The sequence below is a fragment of the Falco naumanni genome, chromosome 2 (genome assembly GCF_017639655.2).
Source record: "Falco naumanni isolate bFalNau1 chromosome 2, bFalNau1.pat, whole genome shotgun sequence".
In the NCBI taxonomy this organism is placed as follows: domain Eukaryota; kingdom Metazoa; phylum Chordata; class Aves; order Falconiformes; family Falconidae; genus Falco; species Falco naumanni.
Window position 1 is genome coordinate 96,544,530 of NC_054055.1, and position 27,794 is coordinate 96,572,323.

At 41.8% G+C, this 27,794-nt stretch overlaps 1 protein-coding gene across 1 annotated transcript in view; it reads left to right on the top strand.

Annotated features, from left to right (window-relative positions):
• The window catches only part of ARHGAP6 (Rho GTPase activating protein 6), a 336,655-nt gene that overhangs the window by 228,892 nt on the left and 79,969 nt on the right, over positions 1-27,794 (top strand).

Below are 27,794 nucleotides of genomic sequence, written 5' to 3' on the forward strand. Positions count from 1 at the left end.
TCTGCTGGCCCTCCCTGCAGCAGTGTTGCAGAACCAGCCCTGGCATAGATGTGCTCTAATAACTGCTGTCCAGGGAGAGAATTTAACCCTTATAATTCTCTCCCAGGTGGCTGCTAGCTTCTGGGAGGAATGATACCAGAGCAGAAACCACCTATCACATCCCAGAGCATACAGACAGTCACTTTAAGATATAAAAAAGTGACTTAACCTGCGCTTTCATTCACAAATTTAAGGTTACATATTTAAATTTAATGGTGGTTTCAGTTTTACTAGTGAAATTTGGGGGCATTTTACAGCTGAATTTCAAGGAAAAAGAATGTGGCTAATACTTGGTTTTTTGAAATCTTGCTGAAAGTCTTAGGCTGCAAAGGGTCAGTTTTGTAGCACTTTGCCTCCCCCTTGGGTTCTCTATGTAAGACCAAAATTAATTAATTCTGAGTTAAGAGTTACTGATTTAATTGAAGACTAGGTATTAAACCATTAAGTGTCTTTATAAAATGAATCATAAATTGTGAACGATTATGAAATCTTAAATATAAGGTTTCACAATTTTTACACCACTCTTAAAAGCCTTGTTTTCATGAACCAGATATGTTTACCTAGTTCTTTAGAAGTAAGATTTATGTTGCAGATGTCCTTGCTAGTATTTTGAGCATTAACAAGTCATAACCAGAGCCCCTAGGTTTGTAGATTTGAATCCCGTGTTTTGTTTTGCAGTTTAAAAAAAAAAAAAAAAGTTACCTTTGGTACAATTCATGACAATTTTACACTGTGCGCTTACTAAAAATTATGACTGAACTAAGAACCAGTTTTCAAGTGAATGACACTGAGGTATTTAACTGGAATAAGTTCACTGCTCTTGAGTTGCTGAGAAGCAGTGCATGAAGCATGCACATTTTTTTGCACGGATGAGAAAGTAATAAACATTTGCTACCAATTTTATGCATTTTTAAACTCGGTAGAGGACTAGTTACTACCTTCTTGCCATTTTGTGGATTCATTTGAGATGAGAGAGATAATAAGCATTTGAAGTAAAGGAAAGACTGACAGACAAATTTCTTCTCAGATATTTGTGTGTAGTGACCAGTATTTATTCAAAGAGAATTCTGCAACTTTTGAAATCTGTGGCAGAAATGTCTTCCTCCCCGTAGCATCCTTTTTGTTCTTTTCTTCCTACAGCCCTCTCTTTCCTCTTTCATCCTTCCCCAGACATTGAGATGGCTCATCGTTTTTCTTTCTCTAACTCATTCACTTGCCCCAGTGACACAACCCCATCTCCAAATCTCTTTTACTCTCACTTGTTCAGGCTCCTTCAGGGGTCACCCTGCTGCAAAATTCTCCTTTACATCTTGCCATCTTTCCCATAGTAATGCAAACCTGCTTCTTAAGATGAGAGAGATTGAAAGCATGTTGCACTCCTGATTCTCTGTGCTATTCCAACTGCTGCCCATCTCCTTTCTTGTTTTCATGTCATTCATTGACTCAGCTACTTGGAGTTATTTTTCAATTCTCTCTGGACTTCTTCCAGGCTGGCTCTCATCCCTTCTGCTGCATCTGACTGCCCTCTTCCAGCATCCCATGACTACCAAATAGCACTGTGTTCATAGAGGGATGCCAACGGAACTTCTTGTACTTTATCAATGTGCATTGTTTTTGCTCTTTAAGTCATGCAAAATGGAAATCTTTCAGCACCACTGAATTGTCAGTGTGTAGGTGAAGATACTTGATTTCCTAGGAAACTGATAAGGGCACCTGTGACATGAAGAGGTATATGTAATAGAAAATGCTAACATTTTTGTGCTTATGTTGTTTTGAAATAGGCAGAAATTTGTTGAGATAATGTGATGGTCAGGGAGTGATTACAAACACAGCGAACCTCCCATTCCTTTGAAGGTAATGTTATCTCCTTTCAGCTGTATTTAACTATGTTTCAGATAAGCCTCCCACTTATGTGGATTATGCTCTAGCATGGGTGAACGTGCAGGTATTTATTTGATTTTTTTTTTCCCCCAAACTGGCTGTGCTGTTGCTTTTTGATAGAATTCTTTGGCTTCTGATTCTTGGGCTGGAGTGTGCTGACACTGACAGAAGTTGTAGGCATGCAGCACACATTTGTAAATGGTTGCAAGGACTACATTTTTAGATTTATAGAGCGATTGGAATATTTTAGTGTCTCATTTAGTCAGCCACTTCAGACTTTTATTTAGATAAACTGAAGTTTCTCACCTGAAGAAATGTTGGTATAATCTGAAAGCAAAAGGAAGTTACTTGCAGTTCGTCAGACTAATTGGTCTTTTTACTGGCACCAGTGAAAAATGTAGGAAGGTTGAGACAAAAATATATGAGGATATTCAGAGAGATCTCACCAAGTTTAATTTAGTAACCCAAGCTAGTGCTACGTAAAAACCTCTTGGGCATGGATATTACACATGCATTTTTGTCCTATGAAACATAAAGGAAAAGCACTATTCTTTCTTTATTTTTACTTTTCTCCATACACCTCCATACCCCCCTGATGAAAAATGACATGAATTTATTCACAGTTGTCTTGAAAGTGAATTCTTGCTGAATGGCTGGAAATAGCTACTATGAAGTATTTTCAAAGTAGCATTAAAGCAAAGACTTTTCTGCCTTCATAGTGGCAGTATTACAGACCAAAGGAGTTGAACAGAAGCCCTGTAATGCAATTGATTTTAGTATTTATTGTTAAAAAGCAGCACTCCTGTCATCATCTTCAGCATTTTTAAAGACAGAAAGCTGTCATTTGGAAAATGGAACAGAATGGGTCCGTGTTTTCCAGCAAATGGTTCTCTGTGGTTCTTCAATGAAAACAGGTGCTCAGTTGTTAAAGATAGGAAGCTTCATATGCAAATTTGCCCGTAAACATTACATGTAGCAGGCAAAATTCTGTGTCTTTGAAAGGGAAGCTGACCTGGCTCAGATTCACCTCTTTGTGTTAGGATGGCTTTTTTCTCCAACGTTTTGAAGCATATATTAGCACTTGCCTTTCTGTAAGATAAGTGCATGAAGTCACCTGAGGCGCCACTGCGTTTTGTAAGGTAGAAGGGAAATTGATTTAGTTTATACTGATTTTACTCAGATATCAAGTTTGCGTGATTCCTCTGGAGAGGTGTATAAAACTGTAGGTGTGACGGGGTTTCTGTGCTGTAGTTTAGTGCTAATGCATCTGTAAATGCACAGATTTAAACTGCAGGCTATAAAGGTCGTTAGATTTAAAACAGAACAACAACCAAAAAAAGCAAAAGCAGTGAGATATGTGCAGGCTGTTGGACCCGGCTCCACAGCAGTGAGTGTAACAGCATCAACTGGGAGAGATGTCTCCTGGCTGGCTCCGTGCAGGCTACCCTGCCCAAGGCTGAGCCTAACATCAAAGGGAGATGCTAAACCCTCAGCAGGCAGAAGAGGGAGGGAGCTGAGCGAGCAGTCAGGGAGGTGATGCTCAAGGTGTCAGTGCAAGTGCTGACAAGCTGGGAAGGCTCCGAGACACGCAGAGGGGCAGACCATGCCCATGGCTTCTCCCAGGCGGATGCTGGTGAGTGTGGCCCCTTCCTAACTGGCTCCTTTACTGAAGGAGCAAGGCTTTGTGCAGGGGGCTCCGTATCTCGTGGCTAGCAGAGAGGTTACACTGTGAGTCTGCAGTGAGGGTGATGTGCCTTCCCCGGGGACTGTCTTGAGCCATCCCTTGATTGCGTCCCATGAAGAAACAGCCCCTTGGCAACATCGGGGTTCTGCCGAGGCCACCCTCTTGTGTGGGAGCTCCTGACAGAGACACCTGGCAAGTGCCTGGTACATGGGAATGCAGTGTGGGATGCAGGAGCACATCACTGTATCGCTGGAGCCTCTGGAGGAAGCTCTTACGTAGCATGTGAAACCTGGCGAGTCAGTGAGTAAGCTGTAGCCTTACGTAAGAGCATAGTTAAAGAGTTAGCTGCAGATAAGGGGTGACTGAGATATGTTGACTTTTTTTAATCAAACAATTGATGCTTTGCTAAAAGGAGTTGGTTTTGAATTTGTTGAATCAGCTGTGGTCATAGCCTGAGAGTGAAACTTTTGACAGCTCCAGCCCTATTTGGACCAGTTGCAGTAGGTCTTGTTATCCAGGACTCGGTCCAGTATATGGAGAGTTATGGAGTGTTATCTCTGTTGCCTAACGTCTGCATATGATAACTTCTGGTGATGTGAGGCTGCCAAAAAAAGATGGAAAGAAGTTCTGGTAGCTTTCTAAGAAAGGCACTCAGCTCTTTAAAGGAAGAAGCTCTCTTTGATATATGATATCCCTGAGTGTTAAATGCGAGTCCAACCTTGCAGCACAAAGGGCTGCAATATTTCTTAGCCCAAAGACATTTGGAGAGTTTTCCGTGAGGCCTGGCCTTTGTTTCTAAGTATTTATATGATCTACATTGCCAGGAATATTGATAGTTACATGCAGTTTTACAAAGAGGTGCATTTAGTATTTAATGTAAGAGCAGCACTTATGTAGGGCTGTTACTTCTTTATGGCAGTATTTATTTACATTCACGGGTCTGATGAGTCTTTCATCCTGTTCTGCCTTCCAGCCGTGGCCCGTGTGTCGTGGTGAAGCAGGGGGTTTCTCACTGCCACCTTGCCTGTGCTGCGGTGGTGAGATGTCTGGACTGTGTGCATGTGAAGTCTCAGAGAAAGAATTTCCATAGCTCTCACTGCTGTCTGTGCATGCTGCCTAGGTGGTTACGTATCTATCCATCTATTTATGAATATATAACATTGCTGTTAGGAGAAGCTGGTGTGCACACTTAATCACTGGGAATTCTGTTAGCAAAACCAGATAGACCAAAATAAGGACAGGAGCATCAGCAACTCTACTTTTAAAGCTCATTGATAAACAAACCCAGCTTCTGCCACCTTAATTTGAAAGTGCAATCTTCCTAAACAAAAGTTACAGAAAAAGAGCAGCCATTTTTAATGCATTCCTAGATGTGCTTGCCATGGAGCATCTGTATTAGCAAAACCAAATCGTGACGCATTATTAAAAATACATTTTTTTTTCCAAAATAATTATTGTTGCTTTATCACACTGTTGTGAAGTCACGTGATTGATTTGGTTGGAAACTTCTTCAGAGGTGAAAATCAAGCCAAGCTGTAACAGAGTGTAGCAGCTTTCAGCTTTTGAGGGCGTTGCTTTTTCTGCAGAAACAAGGGAGGCCATGGCGAAAAGCGTTTGCCACTTGCAATGAGATTCCTCTTCTCAGAGGTGTGGGTCAAAGGTAATTTAAGGCTGCTCCCTTTCTGAAGTGGGACGGTTGCATTGTTGAGCGTGTAGGTTCCCTTAGCAAGCGGTTGTCCTGGGCTGGAGGAAGGAAAGCTAGGAGATACGATGACCAAAGATTTACCCTCTCTTGCCAGCATGTACAACGCGGAGCACCCCCACCTGGAAATGAAAGCGATCTGGGGGATATTGTTGGACCAAGATGCCTGGGTCTGTGTAGTTGCCATTGTCGGTTTGTTGTTTTTCCTGAAGAGTAACAGGCTATCTTTCATGGTGATGGCCATCCCACCTAACTTCTTTAGCTTATCTTTAGACTGAATTAAGCTGCACCATTTTTTGATGGTTAAACTCTGCTTATGGGTATGTTGTATAGGAGATCGATGTAGAGTAGAAGCTGGAGCTTTTATCTGGTAGTTAAGTATGCAGGAGCTTTCACCAAGGTTTTACAGCTGGATAATAATCCCATGCAGTTACCTTGCCATTACAAAACTTCTGCTTGGCAGTGGAGTGGCCTGTCTGTTCAAACTGGACCTCAGAAATGGGTAGAATAACTTGTGGCTGGAAACAGAAGATGGCTGTGGCAGGTTAGAGAAAGCTAAATGGAAAAGCTTTCACTTAGTGGGATTATGAAGAAAATCTTGATTTGCTATGCATGTTGTCAATCTAGAGACTTATTAACATGGTCTTAAACCATCTTGGTTTAAGACTTTGGTCACTTGTGGATCATGCACCTCAGGCTGTAGATGTGCTCAGAGGGATATAATAACAGGACATGTTTACTCGTAGAGATACAGTGCTGCAGTGCCTGTATCTGTTATCTTTCAGGATCTGTCAGTCAGATTATCAGGTTTGCAAAATGATAACATATCTGGCGTGTTGGCTGAGGTGGTGGCATGGGTGATGGATTCCCTTGGCTGTGACAGCCTGAACACGCAGGATGGTGGATGGCTTGGGAGGGGAACACCTGGGTGCACTCCTGCCAGTCTCTCTGCTCTCCCTCTGGGTGCTTGCAAGATGCTGTAGTGCAAAATAAATTTTAAGCAACTCCATTGCAGTGTTGCCTCAGAGCTGATTTATGTCCCAAGGTTTAGTTTTCCAATTTAGTGTGCTATTCCTTGAAATGTCAGCCACCTCCGGCGTTATCCTGCTTGAGCTGTAAAGTTTTTTTTACTTTCTCTGTCTTTGCTCGGCTTGGGAGGCAGGGAGGTTTTGGGACCATTCCAGGCTTTTCTGAAGTGGCTTTTTCCAATGTCAGGCAGGGTCTGGCACAGAGTCAGCTGCTGCTTCCTGGTTCTCACCCTTCTTTGCAGGCAGACGGATGACCTGCCTTAAGGGAGCAACCTTTCTTGGAAGGTGAAATCAGACGCATAAATTAAATGTTGACCATACACATACCTACGAACATATTAATCCCATGTTAGCACTCTGGTGCAGCTTTCATTGATCAGTTAATTAGTATTTGCGCAGTGCTTTGAGGATGACAGCGTTATGTACATTTCTGTTATCATTATAGATTAGCATTTACATCAAGCCAGAAGCATTACTGAGATAACTTATCCATATTCTGGTGAGAGGTGTGTGTGTGTGTTAGGAGAGCTCAGTGAAGAACAGAATGCATCTGTTACAGTTCAGAAGAGGAAAAATTTGATAACTGAGTGGGAGTCATATTAGACATCTTTCCTTGTGCTGAGGAAGAATGAAGATATTAATTTACCTGTCTACCTAGAACCCTTTGTGGGTTGTAATGTCAACTAACTTTCTTCCTTCTCTGTTTCTTTTCTGGAAGACTACTCTCTCATTTTATTTTGCGAGTGCTTTAGTGCCATCAGTTTTACCTTGCCCGATTATCAGTGGAAGAGGATAAAGGAAGACACCCTTTAAGTGGCTTACCAGTCTCTGCAAAACATGATCAAGGGGAGCTTGATCCACACCCCTCAGCATTCACCAGGGCTGGGGGAATTCCACCTAGAGGGGTGAGTTTTCTGTTCCTTCCTCATCGTTTTTTTTTTGTTTCTGATCTTTTCTGCCCACTCCATCTAGTCTTTACCATTAAAACTGTTTTCCCCTGGTGCCATGCTTAGCTTTCTTTGGGTTTATGCTTTGAATTTACATAGCTAGATGTGAGAGAAAATGTGATCTGATAATAATATAATAGCAGGCGTGCTTTTCGATCACGGTATTGCATATCCATTAACTTAGGAGAAACTCCCTTGGGCCTAAAATAACACTTGTTGCACGGACATAAAATTAAAAGACCAAGTCATATGAAATAGGAGCCTTCATCTAGAAATCTTCATGGCCCTGACCTTACCAATGGTTCCCTTCATAGAGATCCTGCACTTACGTGGACCATCGCTGACTTCTGGGCTGCCCGTGTAGTTGGAGAGAGTTTGGGAGGTGAACTTGTACAATGGGAGTAACCAGGAGGATGACTGACCTTGCAGTCAAGGTCCATGAATGGCCTTTTTCAAAGCAGTACGTTCCAGTTGGGCTCTTAGTGTTTGCTGTAACTGGGCTGCTCTCTATCTCTGCCTCAGATGAGTTTTTAGTACCTTAGAAGCCTTCAAAATCATTCCTCTCTCTTCATGAGTCAAGAACTTCATCAGTTTACAGGGTCTATGTGGACTTTAACCTCTAGGTTTTTAAGATCCATGGAAAATTTCCACTCTTTAACATATGATAACATGCAGACTCACTCAAGTTAATGGCACGATACTTCTCTTGGGAGATCATTTGCTGATTGCTCTTATTGCAGGTAACATTATCTATGGACAAATAGTATATGATGGGTTCCCTTTGCTCCTGCTCAGCAAAGAGATGAAACCTCCCAGAGCAGCTGCATTCCACAAACAGCTTTGAGTTGCTGGGAATCCCTGTGGAGCTCAAAAAATTCTTAACTTGGTTGTTTTTCAGAGAATGTTTTTCAGTCATTTTACATGACTTTGATGGTAGAATAAAAGTGATGGAAAAAAATACCTGAACAGCTTCATGCTGTTTTTCATCATGTTATTGAAACATACCAATTTGGTTGATTTTAGCTGTCAGGAAGAGAAATTTCCCATGGATGCTTTAGACTGGAGAATACTTGTACTTTGCTGGAATTTTTAGGCAACAATAATAAATAGTCCTTGCATGTGAACTTACATCAAGAGAAACAGAGATATTAATCCCTTAGGGGAAATCATAACTGTTTTGCTTTCTAGATGAATGTCAATTAATTTCATATGGTCTCACACAGATTTTTTCATCTTCTTTTTGTAATATCTCATTCTGTTTTATTCTTTGCTGTACATCAGTGTCCCTTTGCTTTCCCCAAAGTTTCATCTACCTTTTTCTCTTGTCTCTAGTGGGTTATTCAGTACTTCTCACTATTTCAGCCTGCATTGATTCTGTATTTTAGGAGACTCCTCCATCTTCTCTCAGTTTGCTAGTGTGATGCCCTCTGCAATCTGCTGGAGGCTTCCCCTGATTCTGTTCTTGTCGTTCTCTCCCCTCTGTGTTTTCTTCCCTAGCCTGTACCTTTCAGTCTCTTTACAGGATTTTCTTCCAGTTAATGGTCTCTTGCCAATTGGCTGCGACTATAGAACTAAACAAGGGCTTTTCAGACATTGCGTATCTCTGTCTTGATTTCCAGCAGTGTCCTATGCCAAATATGTTGTGTCTTTACAGAGATTACCTTTTCCTGCAGCATTAAGTTAGTAGCTGTAGGAAGAAGGAGCTCAGCAAGGTGCAGGTAACTTTCTTAACTTCCTTAAGTTGTCTGTTCCATGCAAATATGTTATGCTTGTATGCTCTCATCCTCTATGAAAAGCTGTATAGCAAAGGTGAAGGTGAGGGAATAGGACTTAAATCCAGGTGTGTAATGTTCCTTCTGAGAAATGAATGCAAAGCTAGTGGGTATGTTGCTTGATAGTAAGTTGAGCTTACCTTGTTTTTCCTTAGTTACATGTTAGGAAGCAAGGGAATAATTCTCTGTCAAGTGGGAGCTAGCAAACTGGGAAATGCTGCTTTCAAAAGTTAAACATGGTGGATACATGGGGGAGGACTTCTGAAACACTGGCATTAGAAAAGTGGCTGCAGTTCTATAGAAATGGACTATACGCGAAGGAATAAGATTGCTCTTATCATTCTCTTAAGTTGTCCACTTCATGCCTTTTGTCAGGGTAATCATAAAAATGGACCTTTCTGAAATCATGGATGGCAGCTATAAATCATTGCAAGGTGGTAAACACACCTGCTTCTAACTGATAGCTGGTTTGCTCTTACAAAATCCCCATCTTAGGGGACAGTTTTCAGAAACGTGGATTCAGAGAAAGGCATTTCTTGTATTGGCACATAACCATTTGCAAACATGCTTTCCAGTTGGCTGTGGCTCTGAGTTGTCACTTGTGGCCTTGAAAATCTTCTTCTAATGAGCCAACAGGCAAGAAGATTTAGAGATCCCTCAAAAAGTTGATATGCAAGATTTTGGTTGCCCTTTGGGTCTGGTGGCCTACATGCAGAGGGATGTTGCCTCAGTCTTTTTTCTAGTCTCATTCAAATGAACTGGTTTTATATCTTCCTTTTTCTGATGCCAGTTTCGGATTCTCGTTTCTCTGAAAGTCTCACTTTGGTTCTCAGAAGCAAATGAGGGCAATTAGCCTGATCTTAATTTGCAAATTACCTTTAAGAACAAATTAAGCTGAATGTTTTCCACTTAAATTCAGTGTTCTTACTACTGCTTGTGCTTAAAGGTTAGTAACTTCTTAATCAGTACTCAGTTAGTCTATCCAATGCTGCTTATTCATCCCACTCTTTTTTTTCTCTCAATACTTTTCCCCTTCCTTTTTTAATAGTCTTCTTCCATGTTTACCCTCTTTTATTTTTCACTGCTTTGCACCATTTCCTGCACTTCGTGGAACTGAACTCCAGCTTCATGCAGTTGGCTTTCCCCAGCTGCTGCCCCATGGGGCAGCCCCATGTGCTCCATCCCAGCAGATTGAGGGCTGCACCATGCTGCTCCAGGGCTGCTCTGCCTCACAAGAGACCAAGCATCGTGCCAGCAGCGCTGCTGCTCCTGCAGGACTTGAGATGGTAACTCAGCACAGCATTGTGCCAGGCCATGCAGGCGGGTGAATTCAATTTGAGATAGCTTGACTACCTCCCAGTGGCTTTGGGCAGTGCACAGAGGAAGCCTGAGTAATCCCTTGTGGAAAGGAGATTTTGCTTCCCTCATCACTGCATTTTAACTCATATGAACTGCGTCTCTTGTGTTTTGCATATAGACGTTCATTGTTGTAATCAATTCTTTGAGATCCAGGATCAATTCAAGGGAGGTGAGTAGAGGTTTAGACTCTTCTGTTTCTCTCATATTTAGTGGTGGGGCAATCCCACGTGGCGGAGTTACAGATGAATTGAAGTACATGATCCTCAGTGCTGCAATAGCTCCTTTCCAGTTCTGCCTATTTCTTCTCTGTGGGACTTTGAGATGAGCTGTGTGTAGCTTCCTAGGGCTGGAGTGGACACTAAGGAGTTATCTAGCAATGGGGCTCTGCAAAATGTCCTGTGTAGTAGATAAAAATCTTGTCTTTTTACATAACAACACTTGTCATACATTTACTTTGAAATTTTCAATTCTATTTACTTTTTTACAGTGCAAACATCCATACAGAAGGACATTGTCAATATGCAGAAGAAAGATTTCAGTGTATGGGCAGCATAATGTAAAGGTTACATTTTGCTTTAATTAGAAAAGCAAATAAATGCTTGGTTTGGAGTCAACTAGAACTTCCCCCCTGCCTTCTCTTTCTAGATGGTTATTGTTATTCTTAGATTTCTTTGGGTTTTTTAACAGAAAAAAGGGTTTGTTGTTTTTTTTTTTTGCTATGCATTCTAAGAATATAGAATATTTTGGTTGAAAAGATAAGTGGTTTTGATAGTAGAATTCTGGCTTCTGTTGGCTTCAGGAGATACTGCCTTGACATTAAGCTAATAAGAGATAATCTTTAGCAGATCTAACATCATGCATGAAAGAGATGAGAACAGGAAAAATTATGCCTTAGAGAGGGGTTTTGTCAGTGATCTTGAAGAGAAGAGGGCCAGACCCTGATGCCTAGACCTGAAGCCAAGACCTAAAGCCAGGTGGTATAGATGGCTCATATTGATGCTGCTGACAGCAATGCCTCAGTAGCAAGTTTTTCACGGAGACGGTAGTTCAGGTGAACTCTCCTCACTTCTAGGCTGGCTTTGTTGCTGTTGAATGAAGCAAAGCGACAGTGCAGAGACCTTTAAGGGACTGGAAGTAGAGCCTTTGCACACCTCTGTCTCAGGGGTCGTCTGTGTAGTGTGGTGGAGGCACAGGTGCTTGGTGGGCACAGCCTGGCCGGCAGCAGAGCTGGGAGCCGTGCACCCGGGGTGTCCCCAGCCCAGGGTGTCCCTAGCCCAAGCTGTGCCTGCGCTCGCTGCTGGGACCCATTCCAGGGACATCTCAGTGGCCAGTGCTGGCTGCTGGGGGCTGTATCACCGCTTTGCCATGGTCAGCTCCGTTGCCTTTCTCCGAGCGAGCTCCAGCACCGCTTCTGCTGTTGGAGTGGGCTGACAGGCAGTGTGGTGCTGGCTCCCCGAGTCCGTCTGGGGAGGGGATTTTTTTACTGAAATCATTGAAGTCTCTTTCTTTGTTTTCCCAACTCTCTGGGAAAGTGAATTCTGACAAGTGTGGTGTAAATCCTCCCCCACCATGCCAGCTCAGTGACAGTCCCCGCTGCACTGGCAGCAAATACCTTTCTCCTGCCTTTCCCTTAGGTACGTCCGTTGGGCGTGCTAGTATAGCCTGCAATCTGGCACTGTGCCTTTCATAGAAGTAACTTTAAGGTATAAGCCTGTCAAATTCAACTTAAGATTATTATAGCTAATAGCTCCCTGTGTGAGTTGTGCCTTTTTACAGGAATGTAAATGGTTTAGACTCTTTTGTGATATGGAGTGAGTGAAGCCAATGATTTTAATGTTTTTTATTGAGTGCTCAGTTCTCTCAGGAAAAAAAAACTCATTAGTAAGGGAAGGAGTAAGGTATGGAAGTGTTCTCAGATCGTTTGTACAAAACCCCCACAAAACACAACCCCCAAAACCCCAAACAAAACAAAACAAAAAACCCCAAACAAACAAACAAAAAAACCCAAAACACCAACAAAACAAAACTAGAAACAGTCCATGGAGATTTAATCCTCAGTTCTCTGTGCTTTTGCTAGAAGGGCAGGATACTTTGTGAGAGTGTTGTGTTTTCACTGTCTGAAGTCAAATTCAATCACAGTACAAGTTCAGGGTGTGTATTAAGTATGTCTGTATTTTAATAATTTTTTTTCCGATTAAAGTTATGATATAGTCTTTATAATTTGCTATATCATAGCTCTTCAAACCACAGTGTGATTATTTTTCAGTTTAGCATGTTTATTCTGCTCAGTCACTGTACTATTTTCAATACAGAGTGTAACACCTCAAGCTCATCTTTTAAATCCCAAGCTCAACAAAAAACATTGTGTGTGTTTGTTGTTTGAGGTTTTTTTTAAAGTGTTTTTATTATCTGCTAGTTACACACTTTTGTTTTTCCATTAGAGTGCTCACTAAGAATGAGGGTTAATGGAGGCATGCACCACTGACTACAGGAGATGGACTGATTTTTGAAAGCAAGTGAAAATACCTAAAATACTTAAGCTTTTTTTTCTGACTTCCTGGTATCTTTAATCCTGAAATAGGCGGGAAAAGAATGAAATTAAAATGAGCCTTACAAAGGGCTCTCATGCAGTGGTGATGGTGTTTGTGTTTTGTCTCTCTGGATGATAAGAAATGAGTTCTAAGATACAGAAAGAATGAGATTTGTGGCTTTTTCCCAAGTAAAAACATTAGTGAGCTTTAAGTGTAAAACGGGGAGAAAAGCAGGGAGCTAAAACTTGTGGAAGCTTATTCACTGTTAGAAGAAGCTGGGATAACCTTCCTGGCCTCTGAATCAAATAGTAAGGACGTACTATGTTGCATGCTTGGTGTCTTTTAAACATAAAAGAGCATATTATTAACCCTTCTGTGTCGCAAAGGCCATGATGTTAGTATGTTTATGTTTTCCTGTAGGATGCAAGGTCCTGCGAAGTGTAGTATTTCCTTTGTACAGCATTGCATAGTTTATTAATACCCATTTATTCCTCTGAAATTGTATCTAACTTTGTGAGGCTTTCACAGGACAGACTTGAGGCTGTATTGATATGATAGATCTGCAGTAAGGGATCTGATCTGACAGTTGTCTGCCTGGCTTAATTACAAATCTGTTTAAAATTTGATTTATTTTTTTTGCTTCATTCTGACAGAAGTTAAACTGATATAAACCAATTCCAACCTGTCAAGAGTGTGACTGCATGCTGTGTTGTATAAATTATATATAAGTCACTATATATTATTTAACTAACGCACTCTGTGGCCATAACGGCTAGGAGAAGAAGCTTTCTTATTATTTCCTTCTGCTTTTTCTTGTCATTGGACCTGCTGTGGCTCCAGAGGCGTGTCTGGGGGCAGCAGGTTCTTGGGGTATATGGGCAGATGGGGAATTGCCAGCTGCTGGGGGGCTGCATTGGTTGGCTGGGATTTGCAGGATGCTGAGGCTGCTCCGCCAGGTTTTGTTGTTCACCTGCCTGCGGTTGTGCTGTTTGGGCTGGCGTTGGCAGGCTTGGTTGGTGGTGTGCTGCTGGTGAAACTGGATGCAGCCTGGGGATTTGCATCCACTGGTGCTGGAGTGCCATGAGGAGTGTGTGTTGGAGAGGTGGTAGGCTCTGCCCTTGTGGACGTTGCTGGACTGCTGGCAGCGTTCGTTGGTGATGTAGGTGGCTCCCATTGAATCATAGGCATAGGACAGATGCATAGATGGAGAAAGACACGCACTTTACTGTGTTCTTGCCATTATTTAACATGCATACTGTGGTGGCACATAGAGGCTCTCAGGGATGGCCCCTGTTAATGCTGTCTAGACCATATAATAAAAGCTCTTGGACCAAAGTTTGTGTTTAATGTGGTTTGATGTTCTGCATCTTTTCGTTCCACAGAAGAACATTATAATATTCTCCAAAACGGGGAGCATATTCTTTTATTGTATACCCCCCTTCCCCAAGTGGGAGGATAATACAATAGAAGTGTAATGGAAGAAATAGGCAAAAACACTCACATGGGACTTTTAAGGGAAGAGTGTGTGTATAACACAGTACAGGGCCATACCTGTTCACGCAGAGTATTGCCTCATAGATTGTCTTCACTCGTGTTTGAATTCCAGCTGTGGAGCATGCAAGGAAGACTTTCTGTTGCTTCTTCCAAACTTGTGTCCCCATGAGGGTACTTGGGTGTTTCATTTTCCAGGTGCCTTGATGCAGCACTCTTAAATGCTTGGCATTTGGATGTTCTTTCAACAAATGTAAGTGCTGGTGCAGGAGCAATATGCCTCTATATACGTATTCATAGGCCGTCAGTATCTATGCCAGTCTGTCAGTGATGGAGATTTTGAGGGTTGTGGTTAGAGAAGAGCAGAAGAAGACTGAAATGTGATACCTGGGGTCTCATCAGGCTCTGGTACCACTTCAAATATGTTAATACCTTCCAAGAAGGTATTCCTTCCTCCAGGGAAGAAAAGGAGACAACAATAATTCTTAGGTATGTCAGCTTAGCACATTTCATTGGCTAAGAACAGACGGCAAAGCCAAGCATTGTGTTGATCATGCTGTTACACTCTGAGTCAGTTGTAATACCTACGATGACATCATTTTCTGGAGAAAGTTCTCAGTATCTTTTGAGTGCTGAACAGTATGCAGAGTACAGGAAGACAGAACAATTTCGGTAAAATCATTCCATGAAAAAAATACTCAAACCTTGTGTGGTAAAACATACAGAATTTGATTAACTTATGGCAAAACAAAGATGCAGATCTTAAAACCAAAGGGTCTGCTAGAACGTCTTTCAGGTGAGCCAAGAGCCTGGAAGCCCTGAAGTTTCTGGTCTAGAGTTGCCTACATGGAAGACACTGGCCCAAAGTCATAAATTTTGAGAAGTCCTGAATTTGCGAAGTGAAACTAAGGCAGATGGAGACATTCTGGTAAGCTTTTTCCCCTGTCTTTTTCCCCAACCCAGAAGCACCTGCTGTAACACACTTTGAAAGCTTTATTGTGGACCTGATGTGAGCTGAAACTAAGTTTTAAAACTATTACTATTTCACGAGAGCAAAAACCACTGTTTCCAGTTCCGTTCCAGCTTTGCTGCTGCCGTCTACAAGGTTAAAACTTAAAGCCATCTGGTTTTACAGGAATGGGAAATATTTCTGTACTTGCTAAAACACTAAAGTAGGAAAAAAAAATCAGATATCATAGTTTCCAAAATCTGTAATTTTCTTTTTCTAATGTAATGATCAAGTTTTCTCTTACGCAGATAACCTTTTCCAAATATTCAACGGTTCTGAACTTTCTGATGAGGTACAGGCAAAAAGTACTCCCTAAAACTCGACAAGTTTTTTTTGTTTTCTGTTTTTTTCGCCCTTTGTTTAAAGGGTATCATGGGCTTTTATGACCGTGGAGTTGCCTGAACACAAATGCATGAACATCTCCCATTTTTAGGTAAATTTCTTTGTCATACAATACTGTAAAACCAGAATTTAATTTACTGCATGAGATTCGATGTTCATAACAACTTTCTGGATTGATAAACCAGGACTGACACTTGAAGATATTCCTTATGGTTGGTATGGTTTCATCTTCTGAACTTGCTTTGAGATGAATCTTTTCTGTCTGAAGACCCAGGTGGTCAGGTTCGCTTTGCAAGTGCTCTGGTTTTATTTACATCGTTGGAAGCTGGTTGACACTGATGTAACACAATAATGAATCATTTTCTTCCTGCTACTGGTTATTTTTAAAGTGAATGAGTATGCCAGGAAGGATGAAAATATTTTACTTCCTAGAGTTGGTAAGGAGGATGTATTGAATAAGGGTAGCTAGAAAAGGAAACTGTAAGATATACTTTGTTTACCTTGGTGTTATCAAGTAAAATTACTCTGAAGTAACAATAGTGCTTGGCCTGGGTCTTGCTTGACAGTCTTTGAATTCATGTAATGAATACTGGTATATAGTGGCGACAGATTTGTCTCACTGAGCTACTGGTAGAGCCATTATGGGTAGGATTTTTCAAGTTCAACATATAAGGCAATTGTCTGGTACCTCATTGTAGTTGATAGAAAGAGCGAGTGCCTCTTTAAGTCAAAGGATGCTGGAATAGGTGAAATGAATTGCTAAATAGCTCAATTTCAGCCATACAAAACCCAGCCTACATCTATGAATCAAGAGAATAGCTGCACACACTAGACAGCAAAACTTCTTAAACTAAGCATGTACTTAAATGTTTTGCTGACTGGCAGATTTGCCTTCTGTCTGAAGTCATTAGGAGCTTATTTTTACATGAAATATTAGCAGTCAAAACAGTATTGCATCTCTGCTTCATTCCTATGGAAAGATTAATAGGATTGGAGGAGTCTGGAAAAGAAGTCCTGCCCTTTGGCCCGAAGCATCTGCCAGCTCTGGCACATCACGGCACGGCATGCCAAATAGGATTCCAGGTCTCAGGAGGGTCAGTTTTCATCTACAGTGCTAATCTTTTTCCTTTCCTATTTATGAAAGTAGGATAATCAGAAAGCAGTAATGGCACAGAGCTGTGAAATGCCGTGTGTTAACTCTGCGACCAAGCTGGGCCTGTCTTTGCTAACACTCCCCTGCGCACACCCACCTGTCTGTGCGGTGCTGCGCTGTGGCCCTTTGGCTCCCAGAGCACCGGCTCAGCCAGCCACGTGCACTCGATGGAGTGGTGCCAACCTGCGTGGCATTTAGGTGGGTCCTGGCTCTTGAAGGGATCCCTCCCTGCTGGAGGACAGCTGTCAGCGCCAAGGCTCCTTCCCCAGCTGGAGGCATTGTCTCATGATGGGTTGGACAAGGCATTCCCAAGAGGTCTGCTAAAATTAACCCCGGTCAGAGCGTTTAGCAGACCAGCTAAATCTCCATTCTTTCCTTTGGAATTTTGACTTTGTAATTCTGTATGTGAATGGTTGAAGTTGCATTGCAAAGAAAGAAGAGTATTCATTCTCAAGCTTGACAAAACTGACAACTGAATTGCCATTGTAGTCACAATGTGACTGTAATACTCATGGCATGGTCATGATCCAGCCCTCCATCTTTCTTAATTTTTAATATCTGTAACAAGAAGGAAAAAATAAAATACTGCTATGGTTATCATTATATCAGAAAAAACTAATCAGAAAAAAATATTAGCATCTGAATCTGAATTTAAACAAACAATCTGTAGATTTCAAGGAGAAATCTTCTGCAATCTATTTGGAAAGTTGGATTGTTATGAAGTATTTGGTGAGAACAGCAAATCAGTGATAAAAATAATTTGGATTTTGGAATTTATCTTTAGACAGGATACAAATGTTTGAACTTTTTTTGGATTTGGTCTCGTCGTTCCTGCAGTCTCTGAGGGCAGTTCCCTTTAATTTTGAAGCCCAGTTCATGAGTACTAAGAGCAAAAGGACTAAATGTCATTTAGAAGTAATGTAGGAATACTTGCCAGCAGCACAGCTTTAGTAGATTCTGAGAGAGGAATGTGAGAGCAGTCATAGCCTTAAAAAAACAACAATAGGTTTTAGCAACTGAAGAATCTGCAAAAATATTTGAGAGCTGTGTTGAGGTTTTGCTCTCATGATTTTTTGGGGGATTGGTTTTTGAGTTTTTTTGGGTTGGTTTTGTTTTTTTGTTTTGGTTTGTTTTTTTTGGTGTTTTTGTGGGTTTTTTTTTTGCTTGTTTTTTGAAAAGCTTCATAGGAAATTTTCAAGAAAAAAAATGTTTACTTAAGAGCTGCCTTGAAGACCACTCCCTCACTAGAGTTATAATCTTCTTTCCTACTTTTCCTGGCTGTTTTATCTATCTTAATGGAATTTTGTTCACAGAGTGTAGAATTTTGTGCCAAAATGATAATTCACAGATCATTTATTATTATAATGATGTAGTGCATTTGTCTCGCTAGAAGTATTATCTGAGGTGACCTCTCTGCAAAAGTGTGCACCAAGGTGAAGGAGGTCGTGCTTTCAAAGTGCTGCCTTAAACAGAGCTAAGGAATGAGGAGGAGTTGGTATTTCCACTGCAGGAACCTGTCCTGTTCTCGTTCCTTTCAGAAATAATAGACTTTCAATGAAAAGATTTCTCAGATTCAGTATTGGACGAGGAGGATTAGTATCTATTTGCCCACAGTTTTAAGCAATCACAGAACTGTCACCCGTGCCTTACCCGGAGAGTGAGCACCCAGATCTCCATACTGGGGACATCCTCACCCCAGGGAGGAGGAGGAGTGGAGTGAATGGGTGAATTCCTGCATTTGGATCACAGTCTGAAAGGTTTTTTGTTTCCCAGCACTTAACGACTTTGTGCCTTTAAAAATAAGGCCCTCTCAAGGTCTTCCATCATTCCTATCATCACAGCTGGGAGTTGAAGAAAAGTAAGGTATTTTGCTTTTCTTAAAATAAGCCAATTTAGGTCATGTCCTGTGCTAGTAGTACTATATCAGGTCATGAAAACAAGCTTCACTTAACTGTGTGGTTTGATAATACTCAGAAATCATTTCAGAAACCAAAATTGTGTGACTGAAATTTCAGTTTTGATGTGTAAAGCTCTTGGCTTCTGAAGTATTTAGGTATGTATTTTGCCAGCCAGACACGGCGTTTCTGCTGTGCTGGTGTGAAAGTTCAGGACAAAGGAATCCAAAGTTTTCGTGGTGATAGAAGTTAGACTAATGCATGAATTTTTAAATGATGTTTTCAGTTTTATCACCATTAACCTTACTAAAGTCTCAGTAAGGAAGAACATTGCAGAAACGCTGAGTAGGTTACAATTGTTTTTTCATACCATGAAAAATAAAATGGAATAGTAGTGTAAATCAACCCAGATATTTTCTATTGCTTATAATTTTCGTGTTCTGTGACCATTCCTTAATTAGATGTTAATGTTCTACATTAAGTAGGAGAAGAAAGGGCCGAACACTAGTTTCGTTGGATAGTAGTTACTCAAAGTAAAATCACTAAGTGAAAAATGCTCATCTGCATTAACTGACAGGGAAATGACAAATATATTTTTTTTTTGCTAGCACAACTAAACTCCAAAGAAAATTTTTATGGACCCTAAACTTCCACTCTGCTCCACTTACCCGGAGCCTGTTAGTGTTTTAAACCCCGTTGATCCCCTTTTGCTTCTGTGTGGAGGAAAATGAGAATACCCCTTCTGCTGTTGCTTCTCAAGGACTAACAGCGGGATCACTTTCTATCCTGCCAAAGGGTGTGGGAAATATCTCTTTTCCTTTGGAAATATCATTTTCTCCAGGCTAAAGGAAAAAGATTAAATAGGCAGCAATAGGTCCTTCTTACGCTTCTCTAAGTAGGAAAATAAATGTGATAGACCGTAGGCCTGCTTATTTCATTTGCGTTTCAGAAGCTGAGGTAAATGTCAAAACTGTTCTTTTGTGCCAGGAGAACAGGATTGGGGCTCGGAGACAGCAGAATCTCCTCTTAGGAATGAGGATACTGTAGCCATCAGGGACCCCGTCATGTCGAAACAAGTCCTTCATGTTTTTGATTTGTTGTTCTGTTATCAGAAGTATTAGTGCAGGCATGAAAACAGGGAACAAAAATTTGTAAAAGAATATACTGAGCTGAAAAATGTGGTTTAGAATGTGCAACGAGGAGGACTGCTACCATCCATGCTCTTGCAGAGCTAAGGACTGCCAGCAGCCAAATTTGTTGCAAGTCAAATACAGCAGTGTGGCCAAAGGGAAGAGATCCTTTGTATTTTTGAGAGATTTACTGATTTGGCTGTCATCGAGCAGCACACGTCATCTTGTGCGTAACTGCTTGGACATAAAGTCCCACTGACTGGCGTGGGTTGGTGAGTAGGTGAAAGAAGTACTTACCACTGTCTGTAAATAATACTAGTACCTTCCTTCATCTGTCTTTGTTAATGGGAGGGTACAATTTCCTAGGTACTTTTCGAGATGCAATCCCACGACCTGCTTTGTAAGAAAACAGCATCAAATGATAATAAATGTATAAATCAGCTTTGCAGAAATAACTTGCTTGACTTGGGAAACATTGAATCTTCTTGTCATATGACCTTAATCTGGATGGAGCTCAGGTGAAGCTTGGTGCCAGGTTTAATAGTGTGACCCTGTCAGTAGGACGGAGAGTACCTTGAAAAGACTTGCTTAACACAGGTAAATGTTAATTAATGGTATAGCACTGATACTAATGGCAAATGTTAGTTATTTTTTGCTGTTAGTTACAACTTTGCTACTACCTGGTATACACACAAGTTTGCATAATTTCACATAGTTTGGGCAGAGAATGTAATATTACCTTCTTTGTACAAGTTTGAAGAATTAATCTCATCAGTCATAGGCAATACTCTTATTTTCATTTGCATTCCCAAGATAAGGCAATAGGCAGCACAGGTCCAGCACAAGCATTGAAGCAGAAGGAGAACCAAGGAGATGCTTCTCTCCTTCTCTCCTTGCTTTACTCTTGACAGCACAGCTTCATGCCTTCTCCCACTTAGTTACTCACACTCTGCAATATACCCTTTCTTAGCGATACATAAATGCCACAACTGCAGGTGTATCTGCCTTTCTGCCCCCTGCTCTGCTCTACTCTTTGGCCATATCTACACAGAGAGATTGAACCGTGTCAGAGAGCATCCTCCAGTGCTGGGACTCAGTCATCTGTGCTGTCAGGTTATCACCAGTATCTCTAATACAGCTTAGGTCCAGACCAGCTCTCTGAAACAGTTCCTGAGTCTAGAGTTAGCACAGGCCAGGTATTATTTATGACGGACCATTTGACATGGCTTGTCTGCAGAGAGAGGCAGTGTTAACAGTGTGGATTAAGGCCATTCCCTGCCAGCTGGGTTGCTGATGGGGCATGAGCCCAGGCATGTGTAGTTTGTGAATATAAATTTCAGCCTCTGATGATGGGCTCGCAGTGTTCTCCATCCTGAACTGAAATCGCATGACTCCTCAGCTCTCAGCCTGAGCCCTAAGCAAGAGAACGGTTTGATCAACTGTCCTTACCAGCAGCAATGAGCCACAATAGCGGGAACATCATGGGGCTGCTGAAGCTTATCAGGAGGCTGAGCTAAGGTACCTAACCATGAATTTGCTCTTCAACTGGCAAAATGCTTCGTAAATACATTAATTCAAGCTTTCATCACATTCATAACTAGCACATGGTGTCTTTCATTAGCTGCAAGTTAACAGTGCTATCACAAGCAGTAATTGCACTGCTGCTGATGTGTCATCATTTGTTCAGCTGCATAGGTTTGATCACGTACATGCTCCTTGACTCTGGAGACACATGTTTTGTCACTCTCTGTTTGTAGCTGCTGAGGGCTGCAGCTGTACCACCAGACCAAGGTCGCATCTTGTGTGGGTCCTGGGGCATGGTCTGGCTGCACACCAGCTCCCTCCTTGCAAAGAAACCCAGGCAGGTTGATCAGATGAGTGCCTGGTTAAGACCCTGCAGCTTCCCATCAGCACTGCCTGAGGGGGGTCTGGGTGCCATGGTGTGTCCCAATAAGCGTAGGGATGGCTCTGAGGGTCACATGCTTTCTGATACGTATCTGTGAAACACAAGCATCTGTCACTGATGTACGTGAAGCTGTGCTGGCTCTTCAGTCAGGATTGGCACCTCCTTTGAGGACAGTGGTGTCTGTCTCCACCAGCACTTACAAGCCTTCCTAAGATCTTCAGAGCATGGTGCTGTACAAACAGGAACAGCTGGGAATATTCACTGTGGCTGCGGTACTGGCAGGGTGAGGTTAGCTCTTAACCCACAGGGAAACACTCCACCTGGTAGAAGACTGTGTAACTGTAGCTTGCTTTATGCTTGGCCGGGTTGGTAACTTTATATGGAAACGTCTACAATATATAGCAAATTAAAACAGGTTACAACTTGTTACAATGTGTTGAAAGTTTTGGTAGGGGTGGGTATTTTTTTTTGTTTTGTTTCAGTTTTGTTTGCTGCTGCCTTAGCAGGGCACAGTGGGAATTCTGCTGCCCAAGCTCCCCTAGAGGCACACAGTAACTCGGTCTGGGTGGGAAGCGGGGAGCACGGGAGAAAGTCACAAGGTCTTCATCCTTGTAACAGCCTTTTTTCCTGCTTCTCAGCCTGTAACAAGTGAGAAGTCTCATTCTATTAATGCTATTTTGATAACAAACTATTCTAAATTTATTGGTATTTTTCACTTAAACTGCCGTTGCATTGCATTACAGATGTGAATATTCATGCAAACACACATATCTACTTTCAGATTTTATGTTGACATCCCTACAGCTGCTGCAGAGCCCCAGCCGTATCTCTGTGCCACACTGGTTTCCCCTGGGTTGTTTTACTGGGGAGGCAGTCTCCAGGACTTAGAAAACAGGTCTAGATCCAGCACAGCACAAACCCCTCAAGATAGATTAATGTTTCTTGGCTGCTGGAGTTTGAAAATCTATGGTAGTTGTCAGCAGAGCCAATAAATTCTCCATCCTTGGCTTTAGGTAGTAACATAATGCTGTTGGCCAGGTAAATGTCTGCCCGCTGGAGTTTATCTTCTGTACAGAAGATACATCTTTATACAGAAGTTACCTGCTTTTTACAAAAAATAATGTCTGTGATGAGGTCTGTAGTATCACTGAGAGCAAAGGAACAGATTCTAACTGTGTTTACATGAGGACAAATGCTCAGCGATTTAATAGGCTTATTAATTCTAGCTGGAATGAGGAAGTCTGGTAGTAAGGTCAGTGGGAAACAAACATTCAGTGTAATTTTTTGCATTCAAAATGTGGGTCCTAAATTATGAAACAAGGTACTCAAATAAAAACATGTGGTAACATCCTGATTAATAACGTGCTTTCTTCAACAGCAGTGTACTACAACCTTTCAAGCATTTTGTTTATAAAAAAAATTTCCTGTATTTATTTCAAGCATAATTGTGCTGATTTTATGGCAGCATAACGTAAACCTAAGCAGCTGTAGGTACACAGATCAGTAGACTATCAAAAGCCTTTTGTGCATCTTGTGTTAGTAAGGGCAAAGAAAACCAATTTATATTTTCCATTTTGATGGTTACAAAGGCAATCCGTGGTGTTGCCTAGAACAGGTCTCTATGGCCAGCCCAGGGGCTATATTATACAGCAAAGCAGTTACCTGCTGAGAGGCTGCGGTGTTTGATGATAGAAGTGTTTGGGAGCAGGACAGAGTTATCCCTTGGGGCGCCGACTAACCAGTGGTATACAGCTTGGACAGCCATTTTCTAGAGTTGCCTCAAGTAATTCACCACAGGTGGGTAAAAAGGAAACATGCGGGTTGCAAAGGGTGATCATCTTTAAAATCATACTGCATCTGAAATGCTGTATGTGCTATAATACAGAAGAGGTATTAAGCAGAAGATAAATGACAGCCCTTTTCCTTCTTCATCCCTCTGATTTATTGTTGTATGCTTTTGCGATGTTAATAGGTGTTCAGTGTCTCATTTGTCTTTGTATTGTACAGCAGTGGCTTTGCTTTTGTGCGAGTCCTGAAGGGCACAACGGGAGTAGTTACCCAAAAGCAGTAGGACTAGAGAAAAAACGTAGAAGAAAAATAGGAAAACGCTGTTAGAAAACTAAATGGATGACAACTGAGGTTGATTGTGTGCCTTCAGACTTTCCCCTTGGCTCACTCCTGTGTGCCAAGGATGGCGATGAATGCCTTGGGGGGGAGGGATGCTGTGCTGAAGGCTGTGGCTGCATACCCACCTCTGTCAGCTCTCCCTCTGGGGAGGAGGATCAACTGTTTTTCTCTCTTGCAAGGACAGCCTTCTAAAGGGACAGTGACAGTGTTGTGGGATGGATGGTTCGCTCATTGCGAAGTTCGGTAACGTTTATCACATACCTAGTTCCTATTGCAAACACAGGGTGAACTTAAGTCCATTTTGTGAGGCGATACGGTTGAAATGATTAGCTAGTCTGGACAGTAGTCCTCCTTTCTTGTCCAGTGAGATAAATGAGCTATGTCAGTGCCTTTTCCCTCTCATTTCCCCTTCTTTTTGCCCCCTCCTGCCCTCTCTCCCCCCCCTAGGTTTCTGAGAAAGCTTTTATTTGGGTAATCTAAAGTTTTAAAAACTGTTTATCTTGCACAGTCTGAAATGCTTCTTATCCTCTCATCCATGGTAAAGTGAAAAAACAAGTAGGCACATTTTGTAAAGTCATCTTTATCTGTAGACATGATGGATGACTCTTAGAATTACTGTTGTAACTACCAGAAGATTTGAAAATAAATGAGAACTCAAGACATATGGTCACACTCTAATAGTTGGCATCTTAGTCTTTTACTGAAGATCTTAAGGCTTGGGTACAGGAGTTTACTTCTCTCTTTATTATGCAACTACTTGCACAGAACAGCTAATCCAAGTAGAACTTGTTGATGCTCATCAGGAGCAATGCTAGGAAACAATATTTTTTAAAAAAACAACCAACCCTAAGACTTTCTAGGTTGGTATTGGTTTGGAATACTACAATAGATTTGGTCCTCAAAAACAGACATCTCAGATACCAAAGATGAATATTTCAATGTGCTTTTCTGCATATCCATAAAAGACTATATGGGAAGGAAAGAGTGAAGTTAATTTCCAGAGAGAAATGTTTCAGGATACTGGGCATTTTTCCACTGAACCATCTCTGTGGAAATCTGGAAAAATTGTTATTTCAGTTCTGTACAAGAAAATAATGCTCTAACTGTGCTTCTCTTTCCCACCATCAATAAACTTGAGAAAATTCTTCTGTAATTATTAACTAGTAGAAAAAATGAGGCTTATTTTGGAAAACAATTTAGGAGATGATTTGCTTTTAAACAGAGTGCTCTTGGAAGTGTGAGCTGTGGATGGTATTTGTACTATTGTCTTCTGGTTTGCTTTCAGATAGAAGGGACTGTTAGCATTTTGGAAAAGATGGGGGAGGAGGACAACGTTAACTGTATCATTACAATCTGTGGATGTTCTTTGTGTTTCTGTATTGCATGCTTCCCTGTGTAGTCCACTGTAGCCTGAATGCCTTCTGTGTAGGACAGGCTGGCAATAACCAAGTCCCTAATGGACTTGAAAGGGCTCTGGTTCTTTTTCTGTTTTGGGTTACGGATTTATTTTTTTTTTTTTTGAAAGAAGACAGCAAAAGGCAGGGAAGTTTAAGGTATTATTTATTTATATTGGTTTCTGATACTCACTGTTAAATACCACCACAGTGCGTCACAACTCTAATACATCAATGTTTATGATGAGTACATCATTGCTTTATCTGGCATTTTATGCTCTGTACTGCAGGGAGAGGGGAAGAAAAAAAGAAAAAAAAAAAAAGCATGATCCTACTTTCAGTGAGGCTACTGCAAATCTGCCATTCAATTTTGTGGGAGTTCTTGTCATTAATAACAGAACTCATGAGGATGATTTTCAAGGTGAATTTTTGTAGTGCCAGAAATTGTTCTTGCAGAGGTAGTATAATTAAAAATTGCTACTGGCTGTTGTTTGTTTTGTAATAGCTCAGCATGTGCCCAGTTCCTAGGGGAAAAGATTCTTGTAGCAGCTGAAGAATGCAGCCTGTGATCTCCTTCTTCCCAGGGATGCTCCACCCAGCCCCATCGCTATAAATGGCAATTGGACTTCAGGGAATTACAGCAGGCAATGAGCTAAACAAAGGCAGGTTCATCTGCAGCTAACATTTTCGCGGCTGAGCAAGAAATTAATAAAATGAAGAATAACCTTGAGCTGTTTTCTGAACATTGCAAGAGGTGCAGCTTCCTCTGCAGCGTGGTCTGGTCTCTGTAATGATGTGTTGGTTCAGTGAAGGTGGTGGCTCCCACAAGCTCAGTTGAACCACCACTTCTTTTAGAGGACCGTGGGAGGGGCTGCAGCTGAATGAACATTTGGCCTCAGGAAACTTGTTAGCAAGTTTGCCACAGAACCCCATGTTTTAAACCCCATGTTTTATCAAGCAGCGTTGGAGATGGCCACTGATAAGTATGTTTCTTCATGTTTCTGCTGCCTTGCTAGCTAAGCTCGGAGCTTGGAGGAAACTTAGCAGTGCTCAGCAGCCAAGGAAAATGGTATCTAAGGGAGGAATACAGCTCATCTTGCTGCACGTCTGCAATTTAGCCACAGTGTAGGCAGACACCTCTGAGCTGGCCACTGTACACTCCCTCTCTGCAGGGGAGGAAGTGGGGAAATAGGCATTTCTGAAGTTTCATTCTTATCTCTGTAAACCTTACAATATTAGTTGCTTTCACCAAAGTTCCTGCTTCTTAGCACTGTTTGGAAGTACTAGTTAAGAGTGTCTAGTTAGAGCTGCCCGTATTTTGAAAGCAATCCAACTGTAGGTCTCGTCTACCTCATAGCTAGTCTGTCAGCATTTGAAACATCCATAATTACTCTGCACTTTTGCCATTGCTAGCTTTAGTTAATCTGTCAAATGGGAAGAGTAAAACTTCACAAAGTCTAAGGAAGGGATTCCTCAAGGATAAGCTAATTTATTCTGTAATGAGTGATGTATGGGTGATAATAACAGTAGTAATAACACCAGTAACGTACTCTTCCATTAATTCTGTGCTGTGTGAGGAGTCATAGAGGAAGAGCATGTTTGACGTTTATTCAGCAGAAGGTTTGAACGGAGAAGTGTAAGGGAGGTAGCCTTTTATGGAAGAATAAAGGTACACATTTAACATGCTTCATTTTTTATTATACCCTCAGTTTCTGTCTGCAAGCATTATTGGGTATTTGTATCCATCTTTACCCAAACAACTCTTGCATACAGTGTACATAACTTCTTCAGCCAGTGTCAGCTGTGTGGTGCAGTTGACATACTGGAGGGAGGGGATGCCATCCAGAAGGTTCTTGACAGGATTGGGAGGTGGGCCCCTGAAAACCTCACGAAGTTCAACAAGGTCAAGTGCAAGGTCCTGCACCTAGGTTGGGGCAATCCCAAGCACAAATACAGGCTGTGCAGAGAATGGATTGAGAACAGCCCTGAGGAGGACGTCTTGGGGGTATTGGTGGATGAGAAACTCGATATGGCCTAACATTGTGCACTTGCAGCCCAGAAAGCCAACCATATCCTGGGCTGCATCAAAAGAATTGTGACCAGCAGGTCAAGAGGGGTGATTCTGCCCCTCAGCTCTCGTGGGACCCCCACGGGGAGTGCTGTGTTCAGCTCTGGGGCCCTTACCATAGGAAGGACATGGACCTGTTGGAGTGGGTCCAGAGGAGGGCCACAAAGATGATCAGAGGGCTGGAGCACCTCTCCTATGAAGACAGGCTGAGAGAGCTGGGGTTGTTCAGCCTGGAGAAGAGAGGGCTCCAGGGGCACCTTATATCAGCCTTCTAGTACCTGAAGTAGGCCTATAGGAAAGCTGGCATGTAGTGTCAGGGTGTGTAGTGGTAGAATA